The 21,682-nt window shown below is 37.7% G+C and overlaps 1 protein-coding gene across 6 annotated transcripts in view; it reads right to left on the bottom strand.

Annotated features, from left to right (window-relative positions):
* sema6e (sema domain, transmembrane domain (TM), and cytoplasmic domain, (semaphorin) 6E) overlaps positions 1-21,682 on the bottom strand; it is a 144,449-nt gene that overhangs the window by 77,153 nt on the left and 45,614 nt on the right. For 5 of the 6 annotated variants that reach the window (XM_055047115.1, XM_055047119.1, XM_055047120.1 and 2 more), the window contains one exon: positions 4,889-5,057. The gene's annotated coding sequence lies outside the window, so the exon portion shown is untranslated. Of the gene's footprint in view, positions 1-4,888; positions 5,058-18,201; positions 18,288-21,682 lie in introns of those variants that run through there. The other variant, XM_055047118.1, reaches the window with a different exon arrangement.

The raw sequence follows: 21,682 nt of genomic DNA, 5'->3' as shown, positions 1-21,682 counted from the left end.
TTGAGTGTGCTAAAGTTAGCATACTTGGTAAAGCTAACGTCCTAACTTTAGCACGTAAACAACATTCATTTCAGCTTCTGCTATTCTAGATGCTCATTCTGAATTTCCACAAGAAGCCTATATTTTTTATACATGATATTTATCCTTTTAATATTTTTACTGATTTGAAATTTCCAACTGTGTCTGCTTTAGGTTGGCTTTTTTCTTCAGCAGCATGCAAACTAACTGCTATTTTTCCAACATTAAAATTAATTAAGGTTTTCATCGTCATTATTTAAAAAAGCATTACCATAAATTTCAGACTTACACTGAAATCAGAGCTGCTTGTTTATGACCTTTACTTATTTAGAAACCGAAAAAATAAAAAAAATAAAAAAAAGACTCTTGACCCTTTGCTCATTTAAATTGTAATTATAAACAGCCTCGAGTCAAGCATTGGAGGGCTGCCTGACTTTCACCTCAACATTAAGTAATCCTTGCCTCATTATCCAAATTGAATAAATGTTTCCGACCCAAGCTAAGAGATTAAATTGTTAAGAGATGTGAAAGCTGACTTTAAACTGTAGCACCCATCCACAGCTCTTGGTGCGCGTTCCTGAAACAGATGTTGGACTGTTTGGTGTGTAGCCATGATTGTCATCACTGCAGAGCCCATTTTAATCTTTTGGTGGGGCTTCATTCCTTTCACAAGGCTTGATTTATTTAAACTCAGCAGATATAGTTTAAACTCTGTGGTCTGGAAGCTTTTTGTTTCAGCATGAATACAAAAATGTAAATGCTACTGCTGCACATGGAACAAAATGCCTGCAGATTATTTATTCTTACAAAGAGCTATTACAAAACTTGACTGTTTTCTGTTGCTCAAACTAAGACATGTAAGTGCATTCGTGTGCGTTTTTTAACCAAACCGACTTTGGCTAAGCATTTTTGCATGTATAGCACATGGATTTTTTGTTAAAAATGTGGAATCTGTTTGAGCTTTGAATTTAGTGTTTATGTGGGTTTAGTTAGTCTAAAGCTCATCATCAAAGGTGCAGAAAAAAAATCTGAAAAAATGGGTTTTAGAGGGAATGTAAGCACAAATCTCATCAGATCACTGTTAAAGAGCATTTCAAAAAAGTACCCTAAAAATTGGTAAAATAAAAAAATATTAAATAAAAAAAAGGCTTTTGCTTTATAGATGCATGCTGCAAAGACCCAGAGGATTACATGTTTGTGGATCAATATCTCTGCACTGTGCCTGCCAGCTTTCTGATAAATATTCAACAATGTGAATGCTATGCCAAATAACTTGTAGGAACACCTAAATTTGGCAATTATGATTTATGTTATTTTTTAATTAATCAAAATGTCTAGTATCACTTCATTGGAATGCATTGATTGATTTAATTTTCTCTCTCTGGTAATATGCCTTAAAGTTATGCTTAACCACTCCTTAAAATAAAGAGAAGGCCATCCTTTTCAAGTACATGTAGAGGTAGTTCAATATATTTGGATGAGCCAAGAGGAGAAGTTTATTATGCTAAATAAAACTACTTATCTAAATTGCTCACAGTCAGGACCAAAATTAAAATAAAAAAAAAATAACACAAATATCGACAAACAAGGCTGGACATGGACTCAAATGTATCTTACACCAAAATTGTGAGGAAGATGTTAATTGACTTATTGTTACATAAAAATTAAAATCACCAAAGCTGTTTGTTGAAGAACTGCCGGTAAGGATGGCATCTAGGGGTTTAACAACTCTTCATAAATTTCTACAAGTGCTATCTACATGCCAATATGTTCTTTGGGGGGTTGTTTAGCAATTTTCTGGCTGACTATTCTAAATGTCAATGTGTCTCGTTAAGCATGGTGGAGAATTTCTGATGTTATGGGCCTGTTTCTCTTCCACAGAACCTGAGGATTTTGTTAGAAGATGACAGAAAGGCAAGAATCTTGTGGACTCTGCCAGCAAACTGAAAAAGGGTCATCATTGGTTCTTTTATCAGGTTAATTATAAAAGTCTTTTTGCCAGCTCAAAATAGTCCATCAGAGAAAGCAAACCTTTTTATTGGCATCTCAGACACCTGTGTGTTTACCTGGTTAGAGTACAAAAGACAGAGGAAGGATTCCAGATAAATGCTTCCAGTTATCCCATAAAAAAGTATGGGAAAACTGAGTGTTGTTCAACTCTAAAAAAAAATCTCAAACCTATTTTTAATTTCTTGTTTATGTGCACAAACAAAGCCGATTCTGAATTAGTAAAAAGGGGTTAGGAAGAATGTTCACAGCAGTAATTTAAATGATTGTGCGAGGCGCTGTCTGTATCTGAAGTCTAACTTTCACATTGAATAGACATGAACATTGTTCATGCAGCCGAACAAGATTTTAGACAAATTGAGTGTTTCAAAAACCTATCCATTGCTTTTCTAAAGAAAACCCAACTGGGGAGCAGTTCCACATCCTCAGGACTCAGCCTAATGAGCAATGGCACTCCTTGTCAGACAAACTATGAGCTAACTAAAAGTCATGTTGCAGTGAAAAACATCCACGGGGACTTGAGTCAAGCTTCACCAAAACCCTAAGGGTAAACTTTGTTAAATAAAAGCAGTTCTGTAAATAGAACAGCCTGCAAACATGTACAGCTTGCTGTCATATACAGAATGCAGATAATGCTATGCATCTATAACAAGTTGTATATTAGGGCTCCCAGAGTCCCAGCAGTCAGCTATTAGTCTAAGGTCTCTGTCCCTGTGTGAAATCCCTCAGCATTCTTTTAGCTTTCTGAGCGGATCCAAGCGAAGACCCTCCGACAGCAAATGTGCGCCTCCACTGCACACATCATTGATACTAATGGGGACGGGTGTAGAGTAGGGTGGCATGCGGATCAGAGTGTGCTGGGGTGTGATGTGTGGGTGCACACAAAGTAACCAAAGTCAAGATTACACAAATGGAGCTTGTGTATTTGCTCTGCGGCGCAAAGATCAATTCATGTCACTGCAGCAAATGGTATGACAACCAGTCTCCTCCCCAACACCATCTGCCTCCTCTGTGCCAATTTGTCACAGCACATCGAAGTGTGGCAGTGCCCTCATTTAACACTGAACGATAGCATGGCTTGGAGAAGAAAATGTAGAGAAACACATGAAGAAGAGAAGAAAATAAGGGCAGAGGCAAAGACTCGAGCCCTCTGGGTAACGAGTGAGAGAGGTCAATGTGAGTTTATAAGAGGGCAAAGACAATGAAATATACACATGGGATATCTTGGTGACTCAAGTGTGAAACAGATACATGCAAGAATCTGGGTTTAAATTTGGATCAGAACATCAGATGCTGGACTCTTTTCTCTGAGAGGCTTCAGGTAAACTATAAGATCAAAACATAGAAAAAAAAACAACAAAAAAACACATATATATATATATATAGAGAGTCATCTGCAGTCCAAATGTGGCACCAAGTGAAGTATATATTTCTTTACTCCCAGTACACCATAGGAGCTGGTTGCAGGAAAATAAATAAACAGGAAACCCATAAATAATTGTGATTACAAATTGCATGATCAAAAACAAAACATCATGTGGGTTAAAAGTTTATCTCAGTTAATTTTCAGTAAATCTGCCTTCATCACAACAGAAGCTGGGTTTTCAAAAAGCTGCTTTGTGTTTAGACGATCCACACAAAGACCTTTTTCAGAAAGTTCCTGGCAAGTGGGCTTTGAGCAAATGTTCATACATTTAAAACTATGCTTCTTTCACAGAAGCAGCGACATAGTGCCTGCATTATTAAGCAAGTGGGTGACAAGATATGAAAGCAATGCCCTTCATTCTTGTTGCTTCCCTCTCTCTTACTCCTGCATTTGGCAGAATAACACCTCCATTCAACTCAGCGGTCTGATCGCGTTTCATGCTTGTGCACCCGCACTGACTGCCATTCTGTCCCATTCAACCTACATTGATGCATCTTTGTGCCATCAATAATGACATTGGGGCCCCTCATGCCACCATGATGCCAGAGATCCAGCTCAGCAACAAAACCTCTTTCTGATACACTCAACCAGGAATCAGCAGTGATGTTTCCCTGCCGTCAGCAGAGTGCATTGCCAACATGGTGGCCTTCTATTCACTTTGACTGATGCAGAATACTCTACTTTGGTCCCGAGCTGCACGTGTGCACAGCCAGCCAAAAGAGGAGATCACAGAACAGTGCAGCTTTGAAAAGCAAGCATGAATAGAAAGAACCAGAATTTAAACATTCAATGAGTGAAAACAGGAGCTCATGAGGACAAAGCTGGTGTTAACCCTCCACTGTGCTTTTTATTCTTTGGTCAAGCTAAAACAATATCATCATAACCTGCAAAGGCAACACGATCAGGAAAAATGGTAAAAAGATTACCTAACACACTGCTAAATATAAACTCCCAAACTTATCCATTCATTCACCAGAAACCTGGCGCATTGGAGCAGATAAGACATTGTTATAGGTCTTTATATGCCTTTGTAATAAATATTGTTCACAATTCCAGATGTTTAAATCTTTTAAAATATTTTTTTTCTCAAATTCACAGCTATGCACTAGTCTGAGACATCATTTTCGCATGACATGTAAGAAATCTTCAAAATACATAAAGAATGAATGGCTAATCATAAGAAGAGTTGCTGTGTGCCGATTCAATCATGTGGTCAGGTTTGAGTCACACAAGGTTAGGTTGATGTAGACAGCAGAAGCAATATTTATTTCCAGCCCTACTCTACAACGAAAAATCACAAGACTAGTCACACATTCTATGCTTATAAATTTTATGTTCTAAGGATGTGCAAAGAAGCAAACAGAGGGTAAGAGGTCTTAAAATGTCTGACATTTAAGTTACATTACAAGAGGAGAAAAGAAGGTCATGTGATCTTACAGTTTTGTCACGTCCAACGATCCAGTAATCCGTGCTCCTCCTACTCCTCCAAGGTAACAATCTGTCTTGTTGCGTGAAGGACAAACGTGGCTCGGTTGGTGGGCCGTCAAATACTAAACCCTCCCTTCGAGGATCCTCCTCTAAGAAAGCTTAGTCTTCCACAAACTTCCTGCGAAAGCAAACAGAAAACCACATAAGGATGCACAATAAAGGGATGTGCTGATGTGGTGCAGGGGTTACGCACAACCCACATATGGAGATCTTAGTCCTTGATATGGCCGTCGTAGGTTCGATTCCTGACCTGGCGACTTTTGTCGCATGTCTTCCCCCTCTCTCATTACCCACTTTCCTGTCAATTAACTATCAAATAAAGGTCACTAGAGCCAATAAAACCTTAAAAAAAAGAAAGAAAAAAAAAAGGATGCACAGCTGCATACCCACTGCTTTAAAAACCTCAGGGGTTTGACACATTTGCCTAAATGGTGGCCGGTGACCCACAGAGGCCCCATGAAGAGGGGTTTTATGTCTTCTCAAAGTAATCTCCTCAGTCACTGTGCTGTCATAACATCACAGCTAACACAAGCAGAGGAGTCATAAAGTGAGCCAGATGTGCTGGGCTGAGCTGGGTTACGGGCACAACTTGGTGATGACAATAAAGAAGCTGAGGATTTTTATGGTTCAGGAGGACTGTAGGGTGATGTTTGAGTAGTTTGCTTTTCTGCCCAGAAAACAATGGGTCCATTCGAGGAAACATGCTCAGCTTAATATCCTTACATGAAATGGGCCATAAGTTCAGAATTGTTTAATTCCCAAGACAAAGCTCCGCCCACTCTCCATAGATTGCCAGGATTGTTTAAAGTAAAAGCTCCGCAGCCAGGATGTTTCTATAGATGCCTACACTTGTGTTAAATGCAGGGTACATTATCCAAAGCTTGTTTTTGAAACTGACAATGTGCAGGTTTGCTTATGGAAGATGTGGAAGCAGATATGTTCCAGGTCATGTGCTGCAAAACAAAACAGTGTCATAGAAATGCGTTGGCGTAAAAATTATTAGTCATATACAAGAGCAACAAGGCAAGTGGATTTCCTTTTCTAGTCTGTTAATAAGAGCTCCAAGTAGCTAGGAATGAAACCTGAGTTTATTTTACAGTGATATATTTTTAATGTTTGTGATATATGCCATAATGTTTTGCATGTGCTTGTTTAGTAATTACTTGCTTTATACTATTTACTATCAGATTTTTGTGAAAATAAGATACTTAAAAAATTCAAAGCAATAGAGGACAACAGCACAGCATAAAGGAAGTGGATAAACATACAAATTAATCTATGGATGCTACATAAGTTAGATGAGTTGTTTCTTTCAGTTCGGACTTGCAACTAATAATTTTAAGTTTAATTATTTAAACCTCGTTTTTGCAACAGGCAATATGGAAGCTGATAGAACAGCAGATATTTGCTTCAAAACAAACAGTGTTCACGATAACAGAAACAAAAACTGAAAAGTTAAAATAATATTAAGGCAAATCATTCAGACCCACCGGGGAGGGGGATCTGGATGGATTTGTTGAGTTTCAAAACAACCAAAAGAAAATGTTTAGCTGGCTTTTTATGCAAGCATGTAGGTCATATCTCTTTGGTGGTTAGGTTTATTGAAACACCAGCTTTACCTGCACAAACACATTCACAAGCAGGCTATTCACAGCTTTCCTTTCTCATTCATTTACACAGATTTCTAATAGTTCCATATAATTATGAGCATCCCTATTCTCCTTGAGCTTGCTTTTGTTCTTCACACTCCCGTATGCAGCACTGAAAAGTCTCTCTCACACTGACATCCTTCGCTTAGCCCCCCTACCCATATGTATAATGTGGTACAATAAACCACATTACACATAGGGGCATATGTTACTCATGAACTTCCTGGAAATCCATTATTGCAGTTTCAGCATTCCCACAACATATACGTAAGTAGTTTATGATGATCATGGCTGAGTAATGGTAACTGGTCTATAGGTTTCCAGTAACTAAAGAAACCCCTGGAGACACTTTATCTGCATGTTTTCACCAACCCCCCCTCAAGCCACTCAAGTAAAGCATTGGGAAGAGACATCCTCACTTTAGAGCAATTCCCTACAACCTTAGCCATGGATCAAGCATGTCCACTGACCAACTCCCGCAGCGCAGCAGATGAGCTGCTGTCTAAATCCCTGTTGAATGAGGCAGCCGACTACAGCTGGTGTGAGTTGAACACAGCCGCTCACTCCCATCATAGCACCATAAAGCCACTGAAGGCCTATAAATTCTTAACAACCCCAGACTCTCTGTAAATTAAGCAGAGCTGTGTGACAGCTTCAACATGCCGGTTTGTGGTGACTTAACCTGTGTGCTGTAAAAACTGGAAGGAGCTGGGGGCTGGCTGATGGAAATGTTAAGGTCACTGTGCCAAATGACCAAACGTCTTAGTCATACAATGGCAGCCCTTGGAGTAACATATACCATCTCTAAAAGCAAATGGACTGGAGGGTTTATTTAAATAGAACCTTACAATAAATGGCTCTTTTTACAACAAATCTGTTACAAAGGTTTATCTGAATGGAGAAGGAGAATAAAGAAACCACACACTTCCATTTTATATTGAAGATTTTAAAACTGCTTTAAAACATATTGGCTGAGGGTTCTGATTTTAAGCCATCACCTCTTCTTGTGATATCTTCTTTCATATCAACAATCTTCAGGATGACTCTTTGCCAAGATAACAAGTTCCTAAAATGAAGTGAAGCTACAACATATTAGATGGAGGCCAGATTGTGTCAAACCAGTCACACTGAATCATTGCTTTATGTTGCACCTACACAAACTTGAACAAATGTAACATTTAGCTTGTCTGGGAAACCAGAACATTGCCAATTCCAAAACAAGAAGGATTTTCTGAAACTCACCACATGTGCGAAACAAATTTAGATATCAAGACCTAGAATCCCCATCTCTTAATTACAACCTGTTACTCTTTAGTAGCGCAGAATCAGTTACAAAAAGAGTGTATTCTCAAAAACAATATGTGGACTGGATAAGCAACATGATTAAGAGCCACTTGCAGGGTTAGACAAATTAGGGTCGGCGGATTTAGCTAAAGAGGGCACAGAATGAGGAGGACCTTCAGCCTATGTCTGTTGCTTGACTCAGACTTTCTCCACTAAAGTCTGAATAGAGTGGCAACCAGTATTGATTATACGGAATGAGATCAGCAGGTGGGACTATTATCAAGTGCTGCAACTTCAGCTGCTGAAGTTGTTAGACAATGTGATTGGAATACATAGGAGATGAAGGATAATGTTGCAGAAACTGTTTCCCTGGCAGACTGTGATCATTGCACCCTTGTGTTCGTAAGATTCTACAATTTCTAATCTTATTTTCAAGAAATAGCCCCACAGAGGGTTCCCTTTATCCTGCCATAATAGTTTTAAAGCCAGCTACATTTCCTTAATGAGCTTTTTGGAGCCCTACATTCCCATTAACACAACTCTAAACAATTTACTCCTTCAAACACCCACCTCGAGCATCCCCTTGCACTCCAGGTCTCACTTTCAGGAGTTTTGTGTCAATTTAATCTCCTCCTTTGAGCAAAGTTGGCCAAGTAATTCCTTTTCAAAAATTGCCCTAATTCTAACAAAACAAATTTGTAGCACCACAGCCAAGCCCACCACATCCCCTATTATTACTCCTACCACTTTGTGGATATTTCCCCACAGTCCTTGCAGAGCTCATTGGGTTGTGGTCGTGATCAATGGCCCCTGACCGTCGGCTTCCAGGGGGCCCTGGGCTCCAGAAATGGAGGTATTAATAATGCAGGGTCCAGGCCTGTCATATCCTCCATTAGCACAGAAGAGGCAGGAGGCCCAATGGCTGATTGATTACTAATTAGATTAATTGCCATCTTTTAGACAAGGGGAGGAATTGGAGCAGTGACAATTACAAGGGGCGAAGAGACTTACCAAAGGAAAACTATCCACTTACTCTTCTAAAAATAGACATTTTTACAGCAGAAAAGCAGATGAATGTACAATTGAGGAAAGAAGAGTCAGAATTTGAACACAAGAATTCAATTAAAGGCCAAACAACTACACAGCAGTAAAAAGAATTTCTAACAAATTACCCAATTCCCTCTAGGCCTTTCCCCACAATGCACCTGCTAAAAGCAAACAGCTCAGCTGCTCTGACCACAATGTTAACTAAAAACAACGGTCGTGTTATTTGCTGGTCTTTTCATTTGAGACAATTTTCCTCCTCCTATTCCCACATGCATCTTGTTTGCCATTACAATCCAGAAAACAAAAAGGCCCAGAAATGTACAGAGAGCCTGAGCTCAATTTGTTCTCCACACTTTCCCTTCATTCAAAACTAATAAAGAGCTCACGTCAACGCTGCAGAGGACACATTTGGTTCAGAGTAGGGTAAAGAAGGATCGGACAACATGGTGGAGTAAATGTGCAATTATTTACACTGATGCTTCTCAAATAGCAACATTATCTTTGTGACACTCAACAATGAAACATTAACCAGAGTAAAATAATTTCCACATGACGAATACACAGCACCTTCTACTAAATCAACCTTACTGTGGAACATCTACAGGTAAAACCCCAAATTATTCATACGACTTGCAGATTTAGATTTAAAATCATTCTTATTGTTTCTGGTCAGCTTTTTGCATGATAATTTAACTATGCTCTTCAGATTCAAGTATTTGACATTTGAAGATTTCTTTATTATCGCTCTTATCATTTGTTCCCTCCATAGATGGTATATTCAAGTCAAGGTACTTACTATTACTACATTTCTTGTCATCTGTACTTACAATTTTTTATTTTTTTTTTTAACATCCAACAGAAAGAATGTAAAACCCATTTAGCATCTCTTTGAACTTATTTGACATAGGTATCATGGATCAGGGAGAGCTAAATTTCCAGTAGAGAAGTTGTGGAACACAGAAACGTTAAATTATTGTCTTTTAACATGTCCTCTTTAAGTTGATTCACTGTCAAAATATAAAATCGAGGAAAGGATATGGAAAAAAGTTTTTCTTCTAAAGAAGATTGCAACAAACTATTGTCATATTCATGTGACCCAATAATCAGAGTGTGAGAACCTACTTTATTTTCTCTCTACTCAACAAAACATCAAATTATGAATATGGGTATATACAATGTTTTCTTTTTGGTTTTTTTGATCAGGTCCTCTTATATGATGATGACATGAAAAATGGTCTGTGCTTGCATTGTTTCTTTTTACTACAGACATAATTAACTTTTTATAATTATATTTACTTCTAGTACTAATTCAGTAAACCCCATTTCATACCAATAATCAGGATTGCATAATGTAGATGTGGCTGAATGGCACAGCTTCTGATTTTCCCATCAAAGTCTGAGGTATCAGTGTATTGAGCTGGATCCATAAGATTATATGGCCTGTACAGCTGTGCTAATATGAAGCTAGAGAAATATACACATTTGTGGCTTGTGAATTCAAAATCTCTAAAATTTCCCATAATTACTCTCCTGCATCTTAAAAGTTGTTTTAAAGAAATGCCAGAGAGTCTATATGTTGAGGGTGTATAAAATATGACATTGTTAAATTAAACACAATAAATTTGGGTTATGTTTTTCTATCTGCTGGAACTGTATTCAGAAGCCACAAAAATATTAATAATAATAATAACTTTAATAATGTTCTTAAAAAAATACAACTGCAATTTTTTTAGAAAAGAAATACTGGATTTCAAAGTTACAAAAAGTACATGAAATGTGTTTTGGTACCTTTTCTATAAAGTTTTTTAATTACCAATACACCGGGTGAGTAGTTTCTATAGTACACATGTTTAACTTGATATATTTTTATAGCAAATGAAAAAAAAGGTGTGTCTGAAACAAATTGCGTTCAGTTTTTATATCCACAAGAGTTAACCAATGAAAAGCATCATATTTAAATTTGCATCAAGTTGAATGTTGGCCGTCACTTTTAAAACAGAAAATCCAAGTAAGTGTAGACAAATGCATTGTGTGATATAGTGGGAGGAGTGCTGGTTATAAATATCAGCAAATACATGATAACTCAGATACTTTCTTATTGTTATTCAACAGGATTTTCCTGTGAGCACATTAGTAGTGATACTTTGCAGTTCTTGCAGTATAATAATTGAAAAATTTCTGATAGACTTTTTCCATCCAAGACAAACATATTTAAAAATGTCAAAATAACGTTTCCATTCACTCATTGAAGGGAAGCATGCATGTGTGCGATAGTTTCCAACTAACCGCCAGAGTTAGTTGGAAACACAGTGCGATGACTGAACTCATTGCACACCCACACTAAACATAAACAGCCTCACAAACAGCCAATGAATTTCAAATGGGGAGCAGCTTCATTTGTTTCAAACTGCCACATCAGCAGCAGACCATGAGTCGTATCCTGCTCTGCTGGTTTTCAGAGATTTAAGAAGGGAAACGTCTCACCCTGCATTAGAGCATTAAGGACAGTAACTAGTAGCCATTTCTGACGTCCAGGACGTAAAACCGATTATTTGTGGCAGTCTTGCTGACAAGCACTGGCTTTTGCTTTAAACTCCAAGTAAAGGAAATGTCTGTCATCTTTTCATCAAATAAAAAAATCAGAGACTGCTCTTTATCAGCAAGTTTGACAAGGTGATTGTCTTTACACCTTCTTTCCTATAAATGATTTTTTGAGAGGCTGTCAGAGTTAAGTGGACTGTTGGACTCGATAATTATTCCACTCTCATTCTTCTGGGAGGCATTTCTGAGATGGACCCTCACAGCTGACAAAGTTCATCTTATAGTCAACTCCACTGATTTGGTAGAAAATGTGTAAAGACGAAGCTTTGTTGAGCTGCCATGACTGGAATCTGTTGGCACCATGTCCCAAGGGACAATACAGCCAACAGAGCCATCGCCCTGTCAGAAACCGTCAAGAGCTGCCAATGACCTTTAAACGCCTTCATAAATTCTGCAAAACACTGATTTTGCTCTTGAATTTTCTGAAAGAAGGCATTATTCAGTGTTTATGTATTAATAAAAGGGCAGAAATTGCTGGAATTCTTGTCTCCCAACTGTACTGATTTACTGTGGAAGGAAAATATAAAAAAGCTATTTTCATTTCCTGAATGTGCTTGGATGCACATTTTCAAGGCAGCAGAAGGCACAATTTTACCCTTGAAGGAGGTCTGAGAAGCTCTGACCTCCCTGTCAGAATACAGCAAGTTTTTAAGAGTTTGTATTTCTATCTTGACTTGTTTGGTCTGTGCCCGCTTCTCCTTCCTTTCTCCTTCTTTAAGCCCAAGGCTACATCCAGCCTTCTCCTCTCTGCCCTAGAGGCTCTCTGCAGTGACGACATGCTGTGCTAATTGAAAGCGACCCTGACTCGTCCTTTTTCCAAACCACTCTGGCTGATGCCCTGTAGTTTTCTCTCCGCCGGAGGTTGACAACTGCCGTTTCAGCTGCGATGCTCTGCTGTGCAAACTCTGGCCTCGCTGTGGTGGCCTCTCACCCATCTCCCTCCACAAACACAAGGCCAAGTCCAAAGCTCGGCAGAGCAGGAAGAAACTGCAGATTTGCACCTTTTGGAAGTATCAGTTTGCCTTATAAGTGAACAATATAGAGGCACGGATAATTGCATTTGAAAAGTTTTAGAAAATAACTTAAAATAAATATATCTATTTACATGTTTTTGAAAAACCCCACATTTAATTTGAGTGAAATTATTCTGTAGGGAATAAAATCCCTACAAGACAAATGTTGATATCCCTCACTGCCTTTAAAAGAAACACACCTGAAGCTTATATGTGACTTTGTTTAATCTGATAAAAGTTTTTAGGCACTTTTATCTGGTAATAAATTACTTTATATTTCTTAGCTCTATAAAAGAGAAAAACTTGTGAACCTGAAACACCTTTCTGGATTCTTTGTTTTGATCCATTCTCTTCAGTTCCTGCTGCAGCAGGTTTGCTGAGACTCAGATGATCATGGCAAGATGTAGATTTCTGTCTGGTGTTGATTTTCCCGTTAAGTTTTGATAAAAAGCCTTAATAAAGACGCAATGATACCTCATACCCCTCTCTGGTTACAACTGCATAGAAATATTGGAAAACAAACAGAACCCTGGACAGATACCTTTTTGCAGACAAGCACATCTAATAATTCAACTCAAACAACAATTGAAAATTTAATGAAGATGCAAACAGTCTCAGCCCATTCCCCCTTGAATAGGAGCTGCAAACTCTGAAGGACAAAAAACACAAAAGCTAACCTAATAAATGAGCTACATCTGCTACACAGACAACACGATTACATTCTCCTCATGCATAATTCCATTATCTAAAAAAAGGATATTCAACTAAAACAAAATGCTTGTACCTGTGGTGTTTCAACAGAGGTTGGGCTTCTTTTATAACAATCACAGAATAGAACTGGGGCCCGAAATGTAATAGCCTAGCAGTGTGCTCATAAATCACCTGAGGAGGCTATGTGCCACATGCGCTGACACTCCCAATCTGCCAACTTGTGTCTTTATTAAAGAGCACATTATACTGAAAGGCTCCTTTTCACCCCCACCGTCATCCAGCAATAAATGCCTCCACTAATATTTATGTGAACATAAAGATATGAACACTTTTTTGCAGTCACAAATACATGTTCCTAAACCTTCATGCACATATAGCTGAGCTCCGTGTAAATGTGGATTACTGATGCATAGAGACGTTGAGTATTTTTATGTTTTTTTTTTCCTCTTTGTTCCCAATTACGTCAACTCTCTGCTTACCACTGCCTATGCATCAATCCAAACATAGGAATATCTATTTATATCTGATTTAACCAGGCAGTCAATCTCTGGATATTATTGGTCAAAAAATATAAGCAGCAGATTGTGTTGTGCATTCTGCTTTGTTGATGCGTTTTTCTTCTTTGTGCTTTCATAAACTTTGACAGCTAAATTGGAATATGTCAAAAGCAAATGTCATGTGAGCTGACAAAAAAAGTAATAAAGTCAGATGAGGCGTCACTGGGCTATATATACCAGACAAAAAATAACATTCATCCTAGGAGATTTTATTGAATGTCAAAAGGCTCTCATTTTGTTTGTCAAGTGGCAAATTTATAAGTTTAAAAAGCTCTTAAATCTCTCTCCCTGACTCAAACCGACTGAAAAACCCTTTAATTAACATTTTTGTTTCTCATGATCCACACCCATACCTGAAACATCTCTTTTGTGACCTGTTTTTAAAACATTTTTGCTCTGAAATAAATGCAAACTAGCCATTGAGTGCCGCTTTGAAAGAGCAAACGTCCCTTGAGATGTTTGACAATTTCAGACTCAACAAATTTCTGACAACACTTGGGAAGTTTTCAGAGAAAATTACAAAATATAAAAGTATTAGGACATTTTTGGGCCAATTTAGATTTTTTCCTCCTGAAGGCAGGAACATCTGGATTAGGGGCCATGAAAGCTGGTGTCTGGACATGTCAATAACTGGAGGCAAAATCTGGCTTTGCAGACGTGGTATGTCACCTCACTGGAGGTTATGTAGCCAAAGCTGATGAGTGAGGTTAACCATTACTAACCAGCTTAAAAGGTCAGGGGTCCATCTTTACCCAAGCAGAGAAGTTCAAGTATATAGGTGTCCTAATAATGGGTGATGGGAGGATGAAGCAGGAGATGGAAAGAGAGATTGTGAATCATTATCCAGGAACGCGTGCCCTCGAGTCTGTCATTATGAGGACAAAAAAAACAACAGAGCTAAAAAATTTGAGATGTCGATTTACTGGTCTGTCTCTGTTCAGACTCCTCACTTACAGTAATGACATTTAATTAAAAGAACAAGATGCTGGAGAGAAGTTACTGAAATTAACTTCCTCCATGAGGTGGCTGGACTAAGTAAAGCTTGTTAAACTTTGGGTATAATCCATTGGAAGAAGATCCTGGAAACTCACTCCTATATATCCTTCTTGACCAAGGAATACCTTCGGAAACTATACTAAAATATGTTATGATCTATGTTGTCAATGAGTCTTGTCAAACACAGAGAGTCAACATGGTAACAATTCAGCAAATATCCATATGGGGGGGGAAATTGGAACGATATTGGAGTTTATTGAACACACCAGATTTTTGTCTTCAATTTGAAACAAAAATATACACAGTTTTTGGAGACACTGAGCAGTTTTATAGTTTTTGTCACCAAGCTGACATTTTGAAGAAGCATCTCTAACATTGAAATAATATTTTCTGGACTTTGCCCTGCTGCTATAGGCACAACTGGATGTAAAGACACATTCATGGATTTTGTTAAATGAGCTACAAACCAAAATAATATGAGCAACAACTCACAATAGTTGAAGGATACGTTGATTGATGTTGAAGTAGCACACTAGACACAAACAAGTTTGTAATGATTTTGTTCTTTGTTTAAAATGTTACTCTCGATTCTGTGGCAAAAATTACAAAATTATGATTTTGTGATTTTGAGAATCTTGTCTTAAGATTTGAGGATTTCAACTGTTGATATATGTGCTACTTAAAAACTCACATTTTTAGGCTCAGATTATCATTCAGAAGAGGCTGGAACAACTGTGGAAAATGTTTCAGAAAAAAACAGTGTGGTCTGTTCAAGACCTTATAATATATTTATTATGCGGTTTTATCAGTCACACTGTGTTATGTGCTTTCTTGCTCACGTCAGCCAAAAAAGACGGCTGCAAAATGTGTTTCAGCAGCATATGATAAACACATGTGATGAACAAGGCTTCAGTTATGGAATTCAAGTTTCCCTGCCTGCTCTCAGTTACGGGTTTATTTGTTCCTAAAATTCTGGAGGCTGCCAGTGTGTTTTCAACTAAAATAACGCACATTTCAAGCAGGAAAACAGCAGATCTTCTTCTCCCACTCACTTTTTGCAAACACAAGATGTATCCCTTGGTATACACCTGCTGCAGAACATATCCTGTTGCTGCGAAACAGAAATCTAGACAGAACTGAACCCATTAAATGCGAAAAATACTAGATTAGAGAGAGTCTAGAGATAGAAAAAAAAAACACCTTGCCTCATGCTCTCTCTTGAGAGACACTTTCTCTGAAAACACTCCTCACCTATGAAGTTGCTGTATGAATGTTAAGTAAAAGCTGCAAAATCAACCAAACTTTAGAAAAAAATTCTTTAAATTCTTTAAAAATGAGTATACTACTCTAAGCTATTGTAATGATAAAAAAATAATAATAAAAAACACATAATATTGAAAAATAAATAATCATACTTGATTCAGTTGCCATTTTCACAGTAAATATACAAAGAAAATCACCCAAAAACCTCCTTCATAAAAACTGGGGTTAACCACCCCCCGCCCCCCCAAAAAAAAATAAATAAATAAGACACATTCTACAAAGCAAATACTTTAGAGTCTGAGGTTGCAAGGCCTCCTCCATAAAAGTAATCTCTAGTTCATTACGACAGATTCTTTGTCAGATGAAAGTGAAGTTTCACTTAATAACAATGTGGAACAGGAAAAAGTAAAAGGTTACAAAATATTCCAAGGTTCCAAGATTAATTTGAGGCTAATCAGTAAGTGCGGCAAAAAATCTTAAAATCAAAATAAATAATACAAATTAAACTCCTCCCTCCAATTTAGCATTTTTCACACATCTTATCATTTGGAAGACAAACAAATCCCACGGTATGCTTTCTTTAAGCAAAATCTGTGGATTTGATCAATCCTACAAACAAAACACAAATCAGTGACAGAAGAGGTTATTAATGCAACCTATTCTACCCCTGCCTGCTGAAATTTCCTGTCCCTTCCCTGCATTGTACATCCGCTCCAAACTTGGTCAGTTGAGACCAAGTTTGGAGCACAGCACACCCATAACATCCTGAGAATTCAGATCAAACACAGCCTCGCCGGAGTCGAGACTGAACCGATGCCATCTTTGGTGATGCAGAACATGCAACGCGGAGGACCACGACAAAAGGGAGCGAGTCAGACAGGTAATCCAGGATTACAGCACCAACATGTCATTTTGCGGATGCGTTACTCCTGCTCAGTCGTCTTTTGTATGAAACGTGGGGCGCAACCCCATCTGTCTGCTGCAAACTCCTCTCTGGCACCCATCGATGAGGCACCGTGGACCGGCATAGACAATGAGATAATGAGCTCTTGTTGCCTTGTCAACGCCGTCCTTTATTTTACCTCAGCAGCCACACACTTAAGCTTTTGTTTGCATGCTTGCCGGTGTGATGAGATCCTCAGTAAACAAAATACCTAGGTGGTGGATTCCATTTTCTATTGTTTTATAAAATCTAAAACATATTATTAAATTTCAAAACTGCAGTAGTCCTGCAACCACCAACGTATTTTTAACATGGTGAGGAAAAAGAGCAAAATGGTTTTGGACTGTTAAGACAGATGCTTATATGCAACGTTAACGTAAAAATATAACTACAAAACTGTGCATTGCTGAATTAAAAGTGTTATACAGTCACCTCCCACTTTTCTTCAACACATTAGAAGCACATTTCAGTTAGAATGCAGAAATCTACAGTATACAGATTTTTAGTATGACTGAAACTACTAAAGAATCGAATAAAGTATTTTCCTTTTTTGCTTGAGATATTATATTCCACCAAATATTGCATTCTAGAAATAATGTGTTTTCTACGTGTTATTAAAATAATCATAATCTTGGAAGGTCCTTAATAGGGTGACTGTGACTTAATGGGAAGAGTGGTTGTCTTGGAATCAGAAAGTTGAGGGTTTGATCCCAGCTTCCTTCTGCTACATGTTAACGTGTCCCCTGGGAATGCACTTAAAGCCAAATCTATATGTGTGTGTGGGTGTGGGCGTGTGTGTGTGTGTTTGTGTGTGTGTGTGCATTTCTACATGCAACAAGATAGATTTGGCTCAAGAGCGAAGGGCTTTGACGGGTTGGTAAAACTAAAAAACTGGTGTAGGAATTCAGCCTACTATTTCATACCTATGTAAAAATACATAGAAGCTTTGCAGAGCTTATTATAAGAAAACAAATACTCAACTGTACTTAAAGCTAGAGTGGTAATTTTAACATATAATTAAGTACAAACATTACTAGTTTGAACTCTTTTCTTGAAGGCTGTCTCAGATGAGACTTTGGTGTCTTACTTCAGTTATTTATTTTTTTAAGGTTTTTTTTTTCCATTGCTTTTAAACTAAGTTATTCAAACCACAACACTCCAAACAGTGAGAATAAAAAAAACTAAAACAATCACTCACTGCCAAGGTTGCAGGTAAACATGTAAAATCCAAAGTTTAATCCACATTGGCATATCCTCTTCTGAGTTTCAATAGCAATGTTGTAGTCTGTCTTCAGACAGCTCCTGAGTGTTTGTGCAAGGAGCAGTCACACCACATTTCTGGTTGTTATCTGCGATGTCATCTTAACATTTCTTGTAGGTTCGCATTCTCTTGCTTTGCATCACACCAGCAAAAGTGATTTGGACTCTTGCAAGTTAAATTGCAATGACTTGAGTTTTAGGATTTCCACAAATGCCATTTCTACAGAATGATTCTGGGCTAAAGTGTTCACGATTAATGCTGCACAACATATCTATGACATGTTGTCAAATATATTGTCATTGTACCTTTAATGTGGGTAATATGGGATTTGCGAAACGTTGCTTTGATCCATAAGCTTTATAACTCCCAGTGTGCTATATGTCAATAAAACTACAACAAGCTTAAATGAAAGGCAACTGTACTTTCACTCAGTTTTTTTATTAGAAGGTGCAAAGAGGAAAAGAAAGCAGCTAAAATCTGTCAATACTTAGAAAGTATTCTAGCATTAGTGTAAATTAGTATAAGTTGTTTTGAGCCAAACCTGTGGCTTATAAATAATTTTTGAAACATCTCATAATGTTAGAAACTCTCAATATGTAAATCATTACACCGGTACCAAATGCATACTTAACCTTCTGAGAACTACTTAATCGATGCCATATTTTATAAGCTAAAAGAACATTAATTTACTATATTGGTTTGAAGAACCAAACCTCACAAGATTTTCAGTTATAGAAACAAAAGAATAATCAGAAGACTCAACTGCTGAAGAAAAAAAAATAGCTGAATCTTAAAGTTTCCTGTTAAGCATAATAAAAAAACCAGGAAACCCATATTTTGGTAACTCGGAAATGTGCATCTCTTTGGATGTCACTATAACTGCAGCACAACCTCCTGGAATATTACATGAAGAGTTGACAGAACATCAAGTTTTTCAAGATATGGTAGTGGGAGACTTTATGCATTTGAAAAAAGCATGAGTGGAGACATTCAGAGCAAAGTCTGATAAGATTCTATCAAGATGCTGAAAACAAAATGCTGGTAAAATTTTTAGCAAACATACAGCCTGCTTCAGAGAAAGAAAAAAAGAAGCTGCATTACAACAAAACCCTAAAATCTGAAGAACGGAAGATCAGATTATTTGGAAAAGGCTCCTAGGAGGTAAAATTATTTGAAATTTGGCACACAGTCATATTACTTGGGCTCATTTGTGTTCATGGACTTAAGTACAACTGCTAGAGAACATTTCTCCCTCTTTAAAAACCATTTTCCGTCTGCCCACTTACCCTCCCGACATCCTACTATTTCCATCTGAATAAAGGAAAATAGAATATTTCCCTTACAACAGCAGTAGCTAAAACAGTAAAAGACAAGAAAAATATTTTCTGATGTCTGGCAAAAGTGTTCCTCTCAAGGGACCAGTCAAAGGCCAGGAAGCTAGCCTTTCACCTGGTTTGTTTTGTATTAGTCAAACTTTTAAGGGTGAAAAAAATTCAAGTTGACCTAACTTGGGGAAGCAAAAAAGCTTTTCAAATGAATACCAGCCAGAAAAAGAAGAAAACTGTTTAATGAATGTCTGGAACAACCTTGGATGCTGTAATTCAGGACATGTGCATAAAATAGTTTTTTTTTTTCCTTTTTTTTTTTTTAAATGACTTTGGCCAAATTCCCATTGAAATCATATTAACTGGCTGTAAACCCAGAGCAGTAAATAGTACATGCCAGTCAAAGTCCTTGTTTTCAATAGTTAAAAGAGTCTTGTGCCATTTGAATGAGTCATGACAGTTAAACGAGGCAACAACCTGTACCCCTTAATGTGTCTTTGGAGGATTTGTTCAATAGCGACAGAAGCTCAGTCCTATGTAAACATGGGGTCTGGTGGCAGGGTAGGCCAGAAAGGGCATGAGGTGGTGTTTACAACCACAGCCATGACGTGGTCTGGCAAAGGCCTGAGCTTTGGAATGGAGATTCATGAAAATCAGCCTGGCTTAGTTTCAGTCCTAAGCGGTTTGCTAATAGCTGTCCAAGTTCAGGGTTTCCATTTGTCAACTTGGCTGACAAATGGGATGACACCATGAGGATGATTCCCTTTCTCTAATCCTTTTCTCCAACATCACTGAAAAAGTACAGTGTGCTATGAATACACAACAATCAAGAGGTTGTTAAAGGTGTTATAATGTATTGCAGTAAAGCATTATAGTGAAAATTGTCAGAGCAATAGTCCAATTCAACTCTGCTGAATTAATGCAAAACGTTTCTATTTTTAAAAAACAGACATATATTTACTGAATTACAAATTTCTTTGTTAACTCTGCACCAGTACAGCACACTTAAATACACCAATGGCTTCACAAGTTTGGTCAAGTATGTAAAAAATAATGATGTAATATGTTCACTCAGAGCAATTAGGAGTATAGCAGCGTATGTAAAATACACAATAAAGAAACTGACAAAAATAACAGGTTGTCTACCTTGGTCACACATGTAAAAATAAACATGTGTGACCATCTTTCTGGTGGCTCAGAAAGTGCAATTAGGAAATCTAAATACAATGTAAAATAAATAAAGCATGACATCAGAGAATTAAACTGAATAAATCTTATAGAACAAAAATATTACCACCAATATAGATTTATAAATTTGTTTTCCCCAATATACAGATTAATACAGATAATATTGGATTGGTGCATCTCTGAATATTATATGATGTCATCAAAAGAAAAGCTTTTGTTGTTTTCTCCAAGTTCAGCCTCATCCTTGAAAACAGGATGAGGGAAAACAGGATTTAAACAGGAAACAGGAAAAGTTACATCCCAGGAAAAAAGGAAGAGATTCAGCCTGCATAACAAAATGAAAGGAGTGCAGGAATGACGGGTATAGATGTAAAGCACCAAAGACCAAGACAAAGTGGAGAGGGAAAAGGAATAAAACTAAGTTAGGGAGCAGCAGTGTGAGGGGAACAGCTGAAAGAGGTTGTGCGGCCCCAGGTGAGCCCTGTGGTTGGTCATTTCACAGCCCCGTAGGCTGAGTAACACTGACAGGTCAGCCGGAAGACTCTCTGCCAAGAGAAACCCTCTGTGGAAACAGACAACACACAATCTCGAACATAAAAACATTACCATTCATACACATACAGTTCCCTGTCTTCACAAAAAGCAATTTCCTTTTCAAATCTCCCACACAATAACTAGCCACCGATTACTGACCTTTACCATTTTTTCTTTCCATACATCAGCCCCATTCTTTGGCTGAAGGCAAAGAAATTCATCTCCTTCATGACTCCAAACTGTAAATCAGCCAACATGCTATATTCATCATATATTCTCAGCGTACAGGACACACGTGAACGTGCAGAGAGCATGTTCAGTTTAGGAAATAAAAAGCTGACAGCTGAGAAGATTGGACGATCAAGGATGAC

This window comes from Poeciliopsis prolifica, unplaced genomic scaffold, assembly GCF_027474105.1.
Source record: "Poeciliopsis prolifica strain line A6 unplaced genomic scaffold, Auburn_PproV2 SCAFFOLD025, whole genome shotgun sequence".
In the NCBI taxonomy this organism is placed as follows: Eukaryota; Metazoa; Chordata; class Actinopteri; order Cyprinodontiformes; family Poeciliidae; genus Poeciliopsis; species Poeciliopsis prolifica.
This window is presented reverse-complemented; position numbering and strand designations above follow the sequence as displayed.